Source organism: Talpa europaea (assembly GCF_964194135.1).
Source record: "Talpa europaea genome assembly, chromosome: 7".
NCBI lineage: Eukaryota > Metazoa > Chordata > Mammalia > Eulipotyphla > Talpidae > Talpa > Talpa europaea.
The window spans coordinates 77990618-78008690 of record NC_140074.1 but is presented as its reverse complement, the minus strand read 5'-3'; positions in this window follow the sequence as shown (position 1 = coordinate 78008690).

The following is an 18073-nucleotide window of genomic DNA, read 5'->3' as shown; positions in this document are numbered from 1 at the left end:
AGGTGAGCACTGATGGGAACCTAAGAATTCTTTAAATTTTAATATTTGGTAACATTATGCTGTGATATAGATAAGAGATAAGAAACTCCATTATCAAGGTAAGTTCTTTACCCATTATTGCCCTCTAGTTCTTTAATACTCCAATTGTTTCTATTAATTCAGTATTAAAAAAAAGGAAAAATCCTGCTTGTTTACTGTTTGTTACAGATAAATCTTATAAGAATGTGACTATATAAGAAAGTTTGCTAATTTCTTAAGATTAAAAAATTGTACAACTTATTATAAGGGATGTTTTGCTTTCTATTTGAGTTCAAATTACTTTCCAGGCTGACTCTAAAATGGGAAGAATTGTTTTCCATAAAATGTTGGCAATAGTAGGGGAGGCTGTGAGAAGTTGGTACTCATATTCTCTGGTGGATGAGAGAACACTGTGTCTTTTTGCCCGGTAAACAATGAAGGAAGGCAAATGGGCTCGAGGGACTTCCTGATGCTGAAGATAATGAAAGGTGCCTTCATACCTCCCTGTTCAGCACCATTAACCTTCCCGGTAATTGAAACCCATGAAACTGAGAGGCAAAGTTCTGGTCCATTTCCTGCCAGGTACAATGACTTAAGCCTCCAAATAAAGGAGCAACTTCAGATTCCTACCTCAAGTCACCACGTTTAAATCACTCCTTAAAATATCAGCCACAGCAAGCATTTTTTTTTTTTTACTTCTAATGATACAATTTCTTTCTTTAGATTTATGCCTGTGGATTAAAAGCATACCCACCACTATAAGGTAGTCATTTGTTATTTAATTAATGTAACCAAAACTCAGAGTCCATCATGTAGAAAATGTTACAACGAAAAAACAGGTCATAAAGGTTTACCATATGAGACCCATTTAGGATTCAGAGTGGTTTTAGACTGACAGGCAAAAATAGGATTTCATTTTCCTTAGAAATGAAAAATGCAAATCCAAAACTTTAGCCTAATGCAAGTTGCAGAATAGCATTAAAGTATAATTACATTATAGAACCCAGTCTTATAAGTATGTAGTAACATGAAGAAAGACAGTTAAATCAATGACATAGCAATAGAACAATGGAAGTATGTATGTGAATGGTTTTGTTTATGTGTGTGTGTGTATCTGTGTGTAGGCATAGTTACTAACTAAGCCAATTATACTTGAACATGCAAGTATGTGTTTCTGTGTTAAGTCAAGAACAGCTAGAAGAAACATTTAAAGAGTTATCTTTGCAAAAGCTAAAAGTCCTATGATCAGAAGGTAAGTTATCAAGCTTATGTTACATGCTCACAGTGTCATTCAGTGGCAGTCATATCAGAATTTGCTATTGCAAATTAGATTATATTTGCTTCTAACTCTGGATGAATTACCTTTATAGAAGTATAAATGTGACTATTATCTAAATCAAGATCAAGCTAGGAAAAAAACACAAAGTTTCTGATACAATTTTAAGTGAAATTGGGGAGAAATGAAAGCTGCAAAATGGAAAAAAAATTAATTTCTGTTCTAGTTAATTTTTTTCCAGAGTGAACATCCTGTGCTGGGCAGGAGATCAAGGTATTAATGATTCCCTCCTTCTCCTTCCCCTGATTCACCTTCCTTATTACCAAGTGACTTTTCAGTCCCTCCACTGCAGAGGCAGATCTGTTTTCTTGACCTTTATTCTGAGTTAGGTCAGGAGTCTTGCTTTGGTCAATGTAGAGACCCATGCAATTGTTCAGAATAGATTTTTCTGTTTGCCTCTTGTTTCTGTGCCACCATTGGGGAAGAAGTTTGGACTCCTTCACTGCACAATAAGATAGGAGCCAGAGCATCCTAATGAGACCATTCAAGAACATCAACAACCAGTCTCCCCCAAGAAAAATGAAATGGAGACCAGCAGCCTTGCTGAGCCCAAGGTGAGTCCCTCAGATTCTTGAGCTGTGTGCTGAGGTTCGTGTTGTTTCACTGTTTTAGCTTGGTAACAATTAACTTATTACATATTTATGAACAATAAACAGTGTTTATTGTTATTTACTCTCATTTGATGCTGAAGGATGGGTCTCCATAAAATATTCAGAATAGGCTTTCCTGAGCCATTTCCCCTTGGCATGTGGCTCGTTTTGGACCAAGGTCAGTCAAGGTCCAGCAGGCTCAAGAGAAGCTTTTATCACTCCCTTAACTACTTGGAAGAATCAGAGTTGGGCATATTACCTAGATTTATGGTGATCTTCAGAAATAAAGGCTAGATCAGAGAGTCATGTCTATACATCAGAGCAAACATCGAATTGTTTTTTTGTCATATGAATTCTCCTTCCCTCTCCTTAAAGCCCCGGACTTTTTTCTTAGTGCTTATCTTAAGATAAATACCTTCATTTTGTCCCATTTTTTTACTTTAGAATTCACATCCTTGTTGCTTCTTCATAGGTATGTAATTAACTTTTTTTTTTCTTTTTCTCTGACTAAATCTGTTTGAGGTTAATTTGATTGCTCAAGAAGCCTGAGATGAACCCAGAAAGGTAGGGGGAAATTTTCTCTCTGCCCCTACATTAGTTAAATTTTTATTTTGCATAGTTGTAGTAAAGTAGAAATTAATGGATGCAATATAGTTCTGGAATTTTTGTATTCTTTTTTAATATAGCTTTGAGATATAATTTACCTACCATTCATACCTATTTAATGTGTTCACTTCAATGGCCTTTTGCATATTCACAGAGTTGAACATTCATTTCCATAATTAATTTTAGAATATTTTCATTACTTCAAAAAAGAAGCCTATCTCCCCTTGGCAATCATCAATCTACTTTCTCTCTCAGTGGATTTGTCTTTTGGACCTTTTATACCAATCAGATGATATAATATATTGTCCTTTATGACCAGCTATTTTCACTTAGTATGATTTTAAGATTCTTTTATGTTGGAGTATGCATCAGCACTTTGTTTTTCCCCCCCAGTCAGCATTTTAGGAACAAAATTTAATCTAAATTAATATTTATAAAAGTTGCAACTTGAAAAAAATCCTGCCACCTTTTTCAGAGATCAAGTGAGAATGTATTGGAGGGTGATTTGTGAACCCTCGTTTCTATTCCATTAATCTATATGTCCATTTAGAAGCCTGTAGCACAGTGTTTTCATTTTAGGACTTTGTAGAAATAATCTAAGTTCAAATCAAAAAAAGAAAAAAAGGACACAACTCGTAAACCTAAAGTAATGGTACTAAATAAAGATCAGTCATTTTCCTAAACATCATCCCTTATGCTTCCTTGATCTTTCATCCTCTTCTCTCCTTATGCTCAGAAACCTCAATTTGGTTATCAGCATCTGCTAGTTTACAATTGTTTTGCCTTGTGAATTCATCTGCTTTGTTTCCTTGTATTACTCATATACGTAAATCATCCAATATTTGTCTTTGTTTTTCTCACTTTGTTACAGGGCAGGGAGAAGGGCAACCCAAACCCCGCAAACCTGCCTACTCTAAATGGGTTCTGCCATCCGCCGCATCAACACAAAACATATGAGACTTTAATGGGAAGGAACTTTAATACAACTAGGAAACAAGACAGGAAAGGCAAAGAATCTAGTTTCTAAATCAAACACCCAAAGTTACCCGTCCCCTCGTGGGTAAAACTTCATACAAATGGGATTGGCCCAGAGCAAGGCCCCAAAGCCTGCCCCAAGTCTAAAGCATCTTCCAGTGCGGACCCACAGAAAAGGGTCAGAAACAACCAGACAAGCCCGGAAGGAAAAGAGCAAAATCAAAATCAAGATAAAAGCTGCCAGTGACACCTCCCCACAGGTCTCACCCACATCTGTGTCACCCAGTCCACAACCAAAAGGCAAATACAGTTTCTTCACATGTCTCTCCATTCCATGTGCCTCCTCCAGGTCTCCTCTGGCTCTCCATCCTGCTTCCTTCCTTCTCAGTCTCCTCTGCAGCTTCTCTCCCTGCTCAGCTCCACCCTCCATTTGGGTGTGGCAGGGAACCTGGAACCTCCCACTTTCCTGGGTACCACCCTGTTACAACTTCGTTTTGCATAATTTCTTTGAACCCCTCCCAGTTTGCTATAAATTTTAATATTTTATCTTTCTTTAATAGCTGAATAGTATTCCACTGTGTATATATGTTGTGGATTTTGGAGTCTGTGGGTTTGGAGTGCAGTGTCTTTGGGTTCACTCTGGGACAGGTTTCTCCAGAGCTCCTGTTTCAGAGACACGGTAGGAGTTCCCCAGGCGAGTTTCTCCATGAGATAGAGATGTTAGTTATATTTAAAGGGCAGGTTTATTAGGGAAGAGATAAAACAGTAAAAGACACTTGCATAGATGCAAATGGGCAGGAATTGCTGCCCCAAAGGACAGGTTTGCTAAGAGAGGCCTGCATGGTTGCAGGCAGGTGGCCTTGACAGGTCACAGGCGGGCAGGAAGGCTGCTGCCCTGCAGAGGAGAGAGTTGGTGAAAAGAGGCACCTGCACAGTCACAGGTGGGCAGTGGAAGTGCTGCCCCTGCCAGTGCAGAGACTGTACTGATATAGTCCTCTTCTGTTTGGGAGGGGTCACTCCTTTTGAGCTGGTTGCTAAGTTTGGATAACTATGTAGAATTTGAAAGGGACAGGATATTCCACAATGGGCTCAATCTCCATACCTTTACCTTTGGGCCTGTGCTCTAAACAGCAGTATGACACTTGCTTGGATGTTATGCTTTGTAATCTAGGCCTCCATGCCTAAGGATACTAGTCTGCACCTAAGGATCTTAGTTTCCATAACTGTGAAGTATCTTGCTTTTCATAGCTGTGTCAATGGCTATGTTAATCTCTTCTACCCCCTCCTCCTTGTGTGAGCCGGGTTTCTGATTTTGTGGCTCACAACCTTTTAGTTTTTTTTTGGTTTTTTTGTTTTTTTTTTGAGGGGGGGACCCTCGCTGGCCACTGGGAAATGAACCAGTGCTGCAAAGGCTGCAGGCAGCCTCCCAGCTCAGTGCTCAACCGCTGTGCCACCAGGGGAGGCCCTGTTTTTTTTTTTTTTCCTATTCCTGTCCTCCATCACATAGACCACATCTTTATCCAATTCTTTGCTAGTGGGCATTTATGGTGATTCCATATCGTATCTATAATAAATAATGCTACAATATATATTGTGCAACACAGAATCTTTTGAGTTGATCATTTCATAATGTTCAGATAGATTTAATAGAGGAATTGCTATATCATTGGGTATTTCCTTTTTCAGATTTTAAGATAGGCTCAGACCATTTTCCAAAATAGCTGCACCAATTTACATTCCCATCAATGAAGTACAAGGGTTCCTCTTTCTCCACATCCTTTCTAACACTTACCCATTGGAGATCATCTTGATGTAGACCCTTTTTATAGGTATAAGATAGTATCTCACTGTGATCTTGGTTTGCATTTCCCTTATCAGAAGCGATGATGTTCTCTTGTTTCTTTTTGTTTATCTTTGTTGACCTTTTATGTGTTTTCAACCATTGTGCATTCAACTCTCTGTATTCTTCCAGCTATTTGTGTCTGTTCGCTATTGATGACCTGCACTGTGTTTTGTTTGTTTGTTTGTTTAGATAAAAAAAAGGTTTATTGAGGAGAAAAGGGACAGAAATTAAGTGGGACTCCCAGGCTGGTGAAACAGGCCAGGGAGGGGCAGAGAAGCCCCTTCTTTTCTCTCTCTTTCTTTCTTTCTTTCTTTCTTTCTTTCTTTCTTTCTTTCTTTCTTTCTTTCTTTCTTTCTTTCTTTCTTTCTTTCTTTCTTTCTTTCTTTCTTTCTTTCTTTCTTTCTTTCTCTGCATTGTATTTTTATAAGTTTTTTTTAAGATTTATACAAGAAATGGGGTACAGTCAGAGGGGCAGGAGGGTGAGAGAATTCACCAGAGACAGAACGGGGAGCAGAACAGGCAGACAGACCGAAGAGACTGCTGAGGGGAGCAGCGGGTGAGGCAGGAGAGGTATGTCATGCCATGAGGTTTCTCCCTGGCAGGCCAGAAATCGAACCCGCGCTGCACAGGTTGTGGACAGCTTCACAGCACGACGCTTAACCCACTGTGCCACCGGGGAGGCCCTGCATTGTACTTTTGAGTTGTCCTAAGGTGCTTGCTCCTGTTTGCAAGGCCAGATGCTTTAAATTTTGGTTCATGACAGTGTTCATGATAAATAGTTGTTATCTCTGCTTTGGCCCCAGTTGGATGGAGGTGGGTGTTCTGTAGTTATAAGGTGTAGAGAAGATTCTCTCTTGTACAAAGTCACAGTTGTGCCAATCTCGTCTTCCCCAGCTGTTCTGCTCCAGCTATTCAGATCCAGGAGCCAAAGCTCAATTCAACAGTTACCACCTTACATAGACCCTCTCCAGCAGTTGCCAAGACTGTTTTCCTATACTTAATCTTCCCTATTTAGTAATTCAGGGTGTTCCACTCTCTGGTTCTGTGTGGGGAGTGGCTCTCTGGAAGTACAGTGTCTGCCTTTGCAGGGGTCAGTCTACTACACTGTTGTTGATCTCTTCTCACCTATTCCTATAATTCTCTGGAGGAAGGACCTGCTATTCTGCACACCAACACTGTGGGCTCCTCTTTCCAGTATGTTCTGGGTCCTCAAGTCCCTGAAGTGGGTGTGAGCCTTTTAGGCAACAACAAAATTGTCTACCAAAACATCCTCCCCACCTTGGGTTGCAGCTGTGTGGGTAATAATCCAAACACAATGATATTAAATTTTTTTCTATTCTCGCCACCATGTCACACCTCTTTATGCACTCAGTGATCGTTTGGTTATCCTTCAGGTACTGTTGTTTTTGTTTTTGTATAATGTGGCTGTAATATGTGGAGGAGCTTAGCATCTTCACTCTTCACTATCTTGCCAGACTCTGCTCAACTGCTGTAGCTATGAGGTTCTATCTCATTTATTTTTTAAATTGGGATAAAATAAACCTAACATAAAATGGACCACTTTAACAATCTTTACATGTATAATGTAATATAGTGGCATTAAGTACATCTACAATGCTGTGCAGCCCTCAACACTATCATTATCCAAAACTTTCATCTTTCCCAACTGAAACTTTGTAACCATTAACATTAACCCACCATTCTTCTTTTCTTCTGACCGAAATAACCACTATTCTTCTTTTTGTCTCTATGAATTGGTCTGTCATAAGTACCTCATATACATACATCATATAAGTGGAATCATACAATATTTTACTTATCTTTCTATGACTTACTTATTTTACTTAGCATGTTTTCAAAGTTCATCCATGTTACAATATGTATCAGAATTTCCTTCCCTTTCCAGATTGAATAATATTCTATTCTATGTATACACAACATTGTGCTTACTAATTCATGTGTTGTGGTTATCTGAATTGTTTCTACTTTTTGGTTATTGTGAAAAATGCTGCTGTGAACATTTGTGTATAAGATCTAGTGTGGAAGTTTCCATTTCTCTTGTCTAATTACCTAGTAAGGGGGGCTGCTGAGTGTTAGAATAACTCCATATTTAACCATTGGAGACTATGTTTCAAAGTTGCTACACCATACTCATTTCCACCAGCAGTGTAGAAGTGTGGGGGCAAAGAAAGCCCTGAACAAACTCCACAAACACTGCAGATCAAAGAGATCCAAGACACCAAGAACTACAAGTCCCATTGCTGGGAACCTGCTGACCCAAAGGGAGCTGGAGTTTTCGGAGAATGCCTGTTTACTCTGCGTACGGAGTTCCAGGATGTTAGAAGTTCTGCAAACAGAATTTCTTCCCAGAACTGACTCCTGTTCTCTGAGGATGTACTGGCTTGTGGGCATGTTCCCTACTAACCAGGAAAACTTGTTTTCAGCAGTAACTTATTAATCTGTATAAGCAAAAACACAATCGCATGCTATTTTCTTGTTCCTTTGTTCACAACCTCAATAAAAGTTCGGGCTGGGAGAGTGAAAGGCAGAGCTGCTCTCGGTGGCCCTCTCCCCAGCCTCCTGCCATGGCAAATTCACTTAGACTCTGAGTCTTCGTTAATGGCAGAGAACTTCATCAGCTGTTCTGTCTGCAGCATCCCATAATGTCATCATCACCGATGGGAGGATTTCTGGGAACTGAGGATGGAGTTAAGCAGCCAGGTTTGGTATATAACCAGATATGTGGGCCTTGGGGTCTCATGGGCTTTCCCCCAGGTCTCAGTGACCTATTGGGATTCCAGCTAGGATTCCAGGTAGGACACATTCACCAATATCTCCCTCTTTCTCCCTGAGTTATTCATTTCTTCATTTCCCCCTCTTTTGTAAATAAACCCTTTATTAACCTTTTTGTGTGTGCCTGCAGTTGAGTCTTGTTATAAGTTCCTTTTAAGGGCACAGGTGAGGACCCACAGTCAGGCAGTCCATTTCATATTGGGGTTGCCCTGTAACAAGAGGGCTCCAGTTTCTCTACAAATTCACCACTATTTATTATGTCTTTTAATTATTACCATCATAGTGGTTATGATCTGTTTGCAGTGAGTTTCAGTATTCTTTAATCTGGCAAAGTTTGGAACATGTGTTATTATCAAAGAAAATTTCAACTACAAATTTAACAAAATTGATGACATTTTCAATAGTAATTATGATAATAAAAATTTCATTTACAAACGCCATTTATATTAGGACTTTAAGCCCCTTGAAAAAGGAAGATAAAATTAACTTAAGTTTAATATACCTGTATTAACTAACCTAAGAGGAAAAAAATTATTGTGTCTCTTATCTCTCAGAAGAATAAACTTTATGCATCTTGATTAGGAAATATAAAATATGGTACATATTTAGTGTATGTGAACACTCAAAGCCTCCCAGTAGATTTCGCATTGAGAAGATAGCCAAATTCTACTCTCTACTAAAGTTAGGAACTATGTTTTTTACCTACAATGGGACTCTCAGGATGATCTTATTACTTAACATTGCTCTGAAATGAAAGCAAGACATTACTCCTGTCACATTTCTTCATGTTTTCTTATTTTTCATAGTTTCATTTAGTAAATGAGATCTCTCATTCTAAATATATGTATGTGTGTGTGTATAGCTTACTTTCTGTATTGAAAAAAAACTACAATTTAAATTCTGAATATTTAATATTACATTTAGAAATCTTGTCGCTTCAAATATGGCTTTTAAACTTTTTTTATCTTGGGCCTCCCTGGTGGCACAGGGATTAAAGTTTAAGTTCTATCAAGCTGCCTCCAATCACTGTGGCCTGAGTTTGATACCTAGTGGCTGGCATGAATTTGATCCCTTGCCAGGGATCTATCCACATGGCACAGCAGACCTCTCCTTTCTCACCCGCTGCTGCCCTCAGCAGTGTATTTCAGTAGATCTGCCTGCTCTGCCCCTCACTCTCTATCTGGTGAATCCTCTCACCACCCTCTCACCCCCACATCAATGGCCTAAACCCCAGTTCTTGTATGCATAAATCAAATAAAAATCAATCTTAAAAAAATTCTTATGTCACTATTAGATATTGTTATTAATTTTGTTAACACAAACTTTTCCAGCAACTATATATTTGAATTACCGGTTAAAATGAAAATTTTAGGAAAGTTAACTTCTATGAATATCAGTAATTATCAGTTAAAAATATAATGGAAAAGTAATCTTTTACAATAGAAAAATGCCTATTGACTACCTATAAAATTTTAAAACAGAAACATACAGGACCTATTTGAAGAGAATTAAATATATATTGAAGAAAACAAACACTGGCTAATAAAAGACAAACAAAACTGCAAGGTGGAAACAATGTTTAAAACATGTATGTTATCTTTTTTTAAATTAATTGATAGGCTTAAACAATTTTAATAAAAATTACAAGATAAAATATGGTTTTATGAAGATGATTCTGAAATGCACCATGATGCAGAAAACTAAATGGAAGAAAATGCCCAGAAAAAAATAAATATACTTCTCTGATACACTCAACTTTGCTTCCCTCTTCTTATCCCCAAATTGAAGAAAAATTCAGAGTTACCTTTTACACCTTCTATATGATTAGGAATTTTGTTTAAAATATACATATTTCAATAAAAAATATTTTTTAAGATTTATTTATTTATGCATACAAGAACTGGGGTACAGGCCAGAGGTGCAGGGGGTGAGAAGATTCACCAGAGATTAGTGGGGAGCAGAACAGACAGATCTACTGAAATACACTGCTGAGGGAAGCAGTGGGTGAGACAGGAGAGGTCTGCTGAGCCATGTGTGTCAGCTCCCTGGCTGGGAATCTATCTGGCGCTGCAGTAGCTAAGGATAGCTTCATAGAACTATGACTTAACCCCTTGTGCCACCAGGGAGGCCCCAATAAAAAAGTATTTTTTACAGATTTTTTGGTTACAGAAACTCAGGTAGTGGATGTCTGTGAATTTGTCTGTCTTTGTGTTGTGATTGAAGGAAATTCCAGCTTCTTCTTCTCTCCTCCTGAGCCACCTCATCTGTTGCCACCAGGGGACACATGCAGATGACTTTGGAGAGTGAGTTGGGAGGAACTCTAGTCTCAACACTCCATTTTATTATTTTTTAAAGAATTATTTTTATTTATATGCATGCAAGAACTGGGGTGTAAGCCATAGGTGCAGGGTTGCAGGGGGTGGTGAGAGGATTCGAGTTGGGAGCAAAATAGGCTGATTGACTAAAATACACTGATGAGGGGAGCCATGGTGGTTGAGACCAGAGAGGTCTGCTGTGCCATGTGGGTTAGCTCCCTGGCTAGGGATCTAACTCAGGCCACACGTGCTGGCTGTAACTTGATAACGCTGAGACTTTAACCCCTGAGCCACCAGGGAAGCCCCTCAACAATACATTTCAATCTTAAGCTTTTCTGACTTTATTCATGCCATAAGCCTGGAAACATTTCTCTGTGTGTTCTATGTGTGATCGTGTGGAATTCTTCCTTATGCACTGTTGGAAATACTATGTAGAACTGTTTTCATACTTTAATTTCTTGGTTGCTCACTTTATGTTGCATTCAATAGTTAGTGCCCCAAAGCCCTACTGGGCTGAAGCAGGCTGAATTTGAAAAACATGTGTGACTGGCTGTTTTGGTAGCTAAGATTTATGTAATCAAATGCATAAACCTTTGGTTGTTAAATCCCCAGCATCCAAGGACTCATTCTAGGGAACATAGCTCATCAGAGGGAACCTGATAAGACACTGTGCAGTGTGTATTCTATATCACCAACATGACATTTATTCTTCCTGGAGTCTGTCTCTTGATAATTGCACTTTAGGATTTGTTGCTTGGGGATATGGGCAAAAATTACTTCTAATAGAAACACTTATATATTTTATTCACAATATACTACTTTCAGAGGATTTAATGACAAATGTGTTTCCATTATGAAAGTAAAGTTAAACGTATTACCAGATTGAAACAAAGCATTCACAAGTAAGTATTTATAGGAAGAAACTTGCTGAATGAAGAAGGATTATGGATGGAGTCTTGTTTTAGTCTGTGGAGAACCTTTAGTCTGTGGAGAAAGAACTTCATTCAGGTTGGGCAAGTTGGTCCTTCCTCCTCAGGGGGTGACTGGAGACTCTGGGGGGTGACCTGGACCCAGGCATGGGGGGAACAGAAGACACGGGGTCAGGAAATGCTGTGGGACCAGTGTCACTTACTGTCTTCAGCAGTGTGCATGTTGTTATATCCATGAGGGCCACACTTCTGAACACTAGCAGTTGATTTTCATCTTTTACCCATGACTCATGCTGATTTCAAGTTCTCTTTTGAAAGCTAGACCTCCCCAAAGTGTTCCATTTTGGCATGTGCATTATTGAGAACTAAGGTCATTCAGAGCTCTATAGACCCATGAGAAACTTTTAGCACTTCTTACAATACCACTGGAATGAAAAGTGGAGGTATTATCCAGAAATTGTGTTTTTATCATATGTCCTTCTTATCAGAGAAACCTATCTATATGGCAGGGCAAATATCAAATTACAGAGCATGCAGTCTTTATCACACTAGTCACCTTCTCCTCATCATGTGAATTTCCTGTCTCTTTCTGGAGACCCAGACCCTTATCCCATTCCTTAGCCCAGGACATAGCCTTACTTTTAGAATCCTTACATCTATGCAGATGTCCCATCCATATGTAATTAAATTTGTTTTTTTTCTGTCACCAATCTGTCTAAAGTGATTTAATTGCTGAAAAAACCCTCAAAGAAACTTCCAAAGGGGTAGGGGAAATTCCACCCCCCCACACACAGCATTGTAGGTAAATTTTGTGTAGACACACACGCACATATGCACATACGCACAATTGATTTGTTGGGTTTGGGTCATCAGTGATAGAAATGTGTGAGATGGTGTTTACACATCATCTGGGGCAGAGCCCAGAGTTCCAGCATCATATCTAACCAACCTGGTGTCCTTTCTTGCACTGGTGTGAAGTAAGGACATGACTTATACATTCTCCTTTAATCCTGAAACCATTCCTAGGTGGTGGTGTCGGGAGGAAAGGATGTCCTGAACAAACTTCACAAGGAGGTTTTATGGACCCCACCCTCACTCACCCCAGACCAAAGAGATCTAAGACCCCAAGGACTACAAATCCCATAATGTTATCACCACTGAAGAAAGATTTGCTGGGAAGTGAGGTAGAGTTAAGCTGCCAGGTTTTATATATAACTGGGCATGTGGGCTTTGGGGTCTTTTGGTTTTTTGCCTGCTTTCAGCATGCTATCGGGGGTCCAGCTCAGCAGAACTGATAGGGCACATTCACCAATTTATCTTCCTCTCTCTCTCCCTGAGTTATTCATTTCTTCATTTCCCTCTTTTCATAAATAAACCCCTTTTTACCCTTTTTGTGTGTAACTGCAATTGAGTATCATTGTAAGTCCCTTTTAAGCATGCAGGTGAAGAGGACCCGTAGTCAGGCAACCCATTTCATATCAGGGTTGCCCTGTAACAGTTTGGTGCCCAACATGGTTGACCACTTTACACCCATAGATGGCCAGCCCAAAGTAACTGTCCTTGTGTTGGACTACTAGTATTTATGAGTAAGCTGAGGCTACAGGTATTTAAGTTGCTGTCTGGAATCTCTTGGCTGGTACCAGCTTCCAAGGCGGGTCTGTGGCCTGAACATCCTAAAGTGCTCAATTGGTTCCTGCCCTTGGGGAGCTTTATTTTTTTTTAATTTTTAAAAAAGATTTATTTATTTATTTATTTATGCAAGCACTGGATATAGTCAGAAGTGCGGGAGGGTGAGAGAATTCACCAGAGCCAGAGCAGGGAGCAGAACAGGAGGACACTGCGGAGGGGAGCAGCGGGTGCAGCAGGAGAGGTCTGTGCACCATGTGCGACCCTTGACGGTGGCCAAGGATCGAACTGGCACTGCAGAGGCTGCCAGCAGCTTCACAGCCCAGCACTCAACTTCTGCGCCACCAGGGAGGCCCCCCTTAGGGGGTTTTAACCTGTAATTTCATAACTGCCTTTTGACTGTCTAGTATCATCCTCATTTTACAAATAAGGAAATTGAAAAACAGACCCATTGAGTACCGTACTAAAAGAGATAGCTAAAGAACAGGGTAAACTAGGAACCATATTGCCATCCACTAGCAACTCTGCTTTGGCCATTTTCTTTAACTTTCCTTACTCAGGGCCTCTTCTTGTCTTGGCACATCATGCTCTCCTCACACTCATGTTCCTGCACTGCCCAAGGGGATATCTGCCCAGAGTCTTGTCTCTTCTGTGCTGGGCCTCTCCTTTGAGTTGTAAAAACCCATCCTTAATGCTGCTCAAGAAATCTACATATGCTGCCCTTTTGGTTTTATTGGCATCAATTATCAAGGTGCCTACAAACTCATTTTAAACAGTCTTTGAAGAATTGAATTCACAGGGTGACAGCTTTCTGTTGAGATCCTGAGGCCTAGTAAGAAGGGGTTGTACCACTCAGCTGACCTCTCAGATACCATTTAATAAGGTTAAACACTAAGCTCCTGCTCCTTGCCCAGCAGGAAGGTTTGGGAGGCATGAACAGATAAAGGGACTTGATAAGGTTGTGTGGGGACTAGGCTATAAGACTGATCACCTTGACCCTGAATGGGGAATAGGGGCCAGGGTATATTCTGTGTCAAGGGGCAATGCTGAAGACCAGACATCCAAGAAAATAACTAGTCCAAACTGACTCATCCAGTCATAAAAAACAGGTTCTCAACGAGAACCCCAAGTGCTTTGTGGCGCACAGACTTCTCCCATCTCATCCGCTGCTTCTCTTAGCAGCGTATTTCAATAAATCCACCTTTTCAGTTCTCCATTGTCTCTGATGAATTCTTTCATAGCCATGCCTCAGGCATCATCCTGATATTAACTGACCACATGACTGACTTCCAAACTCGGTTTGCTGTGTGATTCTGGATAAGTCCATTAACATTTCTGAGGTCATCTTAACTATTGTTAATTGGGCATGGTAATATTTACTTCAAAGGAATGGTATGATCTTTTATTTAAGTTACACCCACACAAACATGCAAAAACACACTCTGTGTGCCTGATATACAGGTTGTTTTAAAAAATATCAGGGCCTTAATGTAAATCATTAACATATATTTGCTTTAAATGTTAGAAATTAGAGTTAGGTGCTGGTGTTACAGGGCAGAATGAGGGATACCCTGGGGACTCAAAAGCTTTTCTGCTCTAAATGGGGTCTGACATAAGCTACATCAAGACAAAATAGGCTCTGGTGCAATAAGATCTTTAAAGGAAAAAAAAAAAAACTTTAATACAATTAGTATGCAACAGAGAGAAAATTAGTATACACTAGATAAAGAGTAGAGTTGTGCAATACAGAAAGAATAGAGTTAAAATAGTTTCCAATAAAACACCCAATATTACCCATCCTCTCTTGGGTAAATGCCCAGCCAAATAAGTTTGGCTCAAAGCAGGGCCGCTAAGGACTGAAAGCCTGCCACATGTCTAAAGCACTTTCTGGCAAAGACCTATAGGAAAGGGGCAGAAGAGGCCAGACAAATCTGGAAGGAAAAGAGGAAAATCAAAATCAAGATAAAAGTAGCCATTGTCAAACTCCCCAAGGGTCTCCCATCCACATCTGTTTCAACCAGTCCAGGACAAAAAAAGCAAGCAAAGCTTCACCACATGTCTCTCTCTGCTCCACGTGCCTCCTCTAGGTCTCTCTCTGGCTCTCCGTACTTCTTTTCCCTTCTCTGTCTTCTCTCTAGCTTCTTCTCTTCCCTGCTCAGCTCTACCCTCTCTTGGTGGGGCAGGGAACCTGGAGCCTCCCCTATCCCTGGGAACCACCCTCTTACAATGCTAGGTTAGTGATTCAGTCTTGGTTTATTTAGCACAAGTGCCTCTATTTTAGGACTTCCATGTTCTTTGGAACTAGATGCCATAATTTTTCTAGTATGTTCCTTTTGGGAATTGCTATTAAAGAATTTGAGTGGAAAGCAACACAAATAACCGTTAACCTAAAAATTAAGGACTGAATTGAGGGGTAATCAAGAGTTTATTGAGGATCAAAGGCTTGCAATTCTAGGAGCACAAATTTAGCTAGAAACCAAAATTGTGTTCTGAAGAGAGACAGAAGTCAAGTTGTTTTTCTTTTTGTTTTTTATGGGGGAAAAGAAGAATGAGGTAATGGAGGATGAAATAATGAATGAGGAAATAGTCAGGTGGAGGTAAAAAGGTCAGATGTTAGGATCCCAAAGTAAGATTAGAGTTCTATTTCTCTCTCTTCTAAGTAGAGATCAGGTTCCACCCTGCTTGGCATCTGAGATCAGACAGATTGGTTGTTCAGGCTGGTATATCTCCCACCCAGCCAATGCTGTGCTGCCATCATGGACACACACCATGTACAGTCCATAAGGTTGGCTCAGGTCACAAAGGTGTGGGGCAGAATCAGCTCCTCAGACAGAAATTTGATTCCATTGTGCACATCATGAAAGACCTGCATGACCGCTCACCCTATTGAAGTCAGAGCAAGAAACTCTGAGGTTGTGCTGGGTCCTGGCTGATGTCTTGGTGGACCACCTATTTCCATGCCAATGGCTTGCCACCATTAATAAATCTTTTACATTGTAGTGTAAAGAAAGTTCTTTTTATCAGTCCTTTCAAAGAGGATATTCGCATTGTTTTGCTGACCTATTGAAATGTTGGCAGTTTGGCTTAATTTACAAGGGTCTAGTAAAAGGTTTTTCTTGGGTGGCTTTCTCTGGTCCCATTCTAAAATGGCTGCAGTGGTGCCTACTTTTTACAATACTCATAGGAGATATAAGTTGTTTTACAACTTCATTCATCAATTAGAATTTGAGTGGAAAGGTGAATTCAATTCACCTCCTTAGTATAAGGTCATTCACTCTATTATGGTATTCGGAATAAAATAAATAAAATAACTTCTCCCAGGATTCCTAAATTTATAGATTTATAAATCTGCTGATTCATATACAAGTATGAATAAATATGTATAATAAAATGGTGACATTGTAGCTCAGTGGGGTGTTTTTTCAACTTTTAAAAAAATTATTTTATTTTTTCCAGATTTATTGAGGTATAATTGAATATATAGAGTTCGGAAGTTTAAGGTGTGCAACTGGATGACTGGATAAGCAAAGACATACATACATACACATATATATAGTTAAATGATAATGATTATCATAGTAATTCTCATTAGTGTTTTAATATAAGTGGAGAAAACAAACACAGTCTTCTTTACAAACGTTTTCAATGCATGTAAATGTTTTCTTCAGACCTGAATTTTTGTCTTAACTTCTTCCATTTTTTTTTAATATTTTTTGATTTATTTACACATATAAGAAATGAGGTGTAGGCCAGAGTCACGGGATGGTGAGAGGACTCACCAGAGACAGAGTAGGGAGCAGGACAGGCAGACTGACTGAACTACACTGCTGAGGGGAGCAGCGGGTAAGACAGAAGAGGTCTGCTTCACCATGTGGATTAGCTCCCTGTCTGGGGATCGAACTGTTGCTGCAGTGGCTGTTGACAGTGTTGAGACTTAACACCTTGCACCACCAAGGAGGCCCTTAACTTCTTCCTTTACTGGAAAAGAAACGACAATTTTACTAGTACTAGTGCTAATTAATCCTCAACACAATGTCGGTGGTCATTGCTTGGCTTCCTCGGACTAAAGTCCGTTGAACTGCTCTGCCATTGAGAGTGAGAGATCCCAGGTGCCAGGGGCCTGGCCGGCGGACCAGGCTACCTGGCCAGCATCCGGCGGAGCCCAGCCCTTTGGCCATCTGACTCGCACTTCCGCGCGCCGCCTCCAGGGGCGCCCGGGGCTCTCGCGAGCCCGCACTGGGCGGCCGCGGGGGGCGAGGGTGGGTGTGGCTCCAGGTGAGAGCGCCCCGCCGGCAGCTGCGCGGAGGAGCGGGGCTGGGAGTTGGAAGCGCCGACCAAGAGAGCGCCGGGACCGAAGACCCCGCGCGAACGGCTGCCTGCGCTCCTTGGGTTTGGGCATGAGGGAGCCCCGGCGAATGTGAACATGGACCCTGTCGCTGGAGACCTTTTCAGGATGCTCTTTCTTTTGTCTGTTCAGCCCTGGAATACAGTAGTAGCAGGGGATATGTGTGAGTACAATCTTATAAAACTTATATTGACAACCTAGAATTTGCGTTTTTAACTATTAATTGGTATTTGCAGATGAAGTCGTGGCATGTTTCTGAAAATAAGACATTTAGAAATATATTGCAAAGTCCCAGCGCTAAGATAGGATGGTTTACCACGGTTTATCCTCTTGTCAATCTAAAATATTCAAAAGCGTGTTTTGACTTTTTGTAGGTGAGCTGAATCCTTACTGTTGTTTTAAATATTCTTTGCAAAACTCAAGTTCGAAAGCTCAAATTAGCATGAGAATACTCAGACGAGACGCGCAGAGAAAACAGCTAGAGAACTGTTTGCGATCAGGAGAGGACTGCATGGTACTGTGGTCATTTATTTCTTTTTAGTATACAAGCATTTGTAGGGTTATGTCAGGAAAGGAAACCGCTGGCTGACCGGGCTGCGTCCTGCATTAGCGCAGATGTTTGCAGTTGGCGCTCTGCGGAATCCGAGACCAGACCTTGGCGCTGCCAGGGCGGGCTCCGCAGCAGAGCCCACCAGGC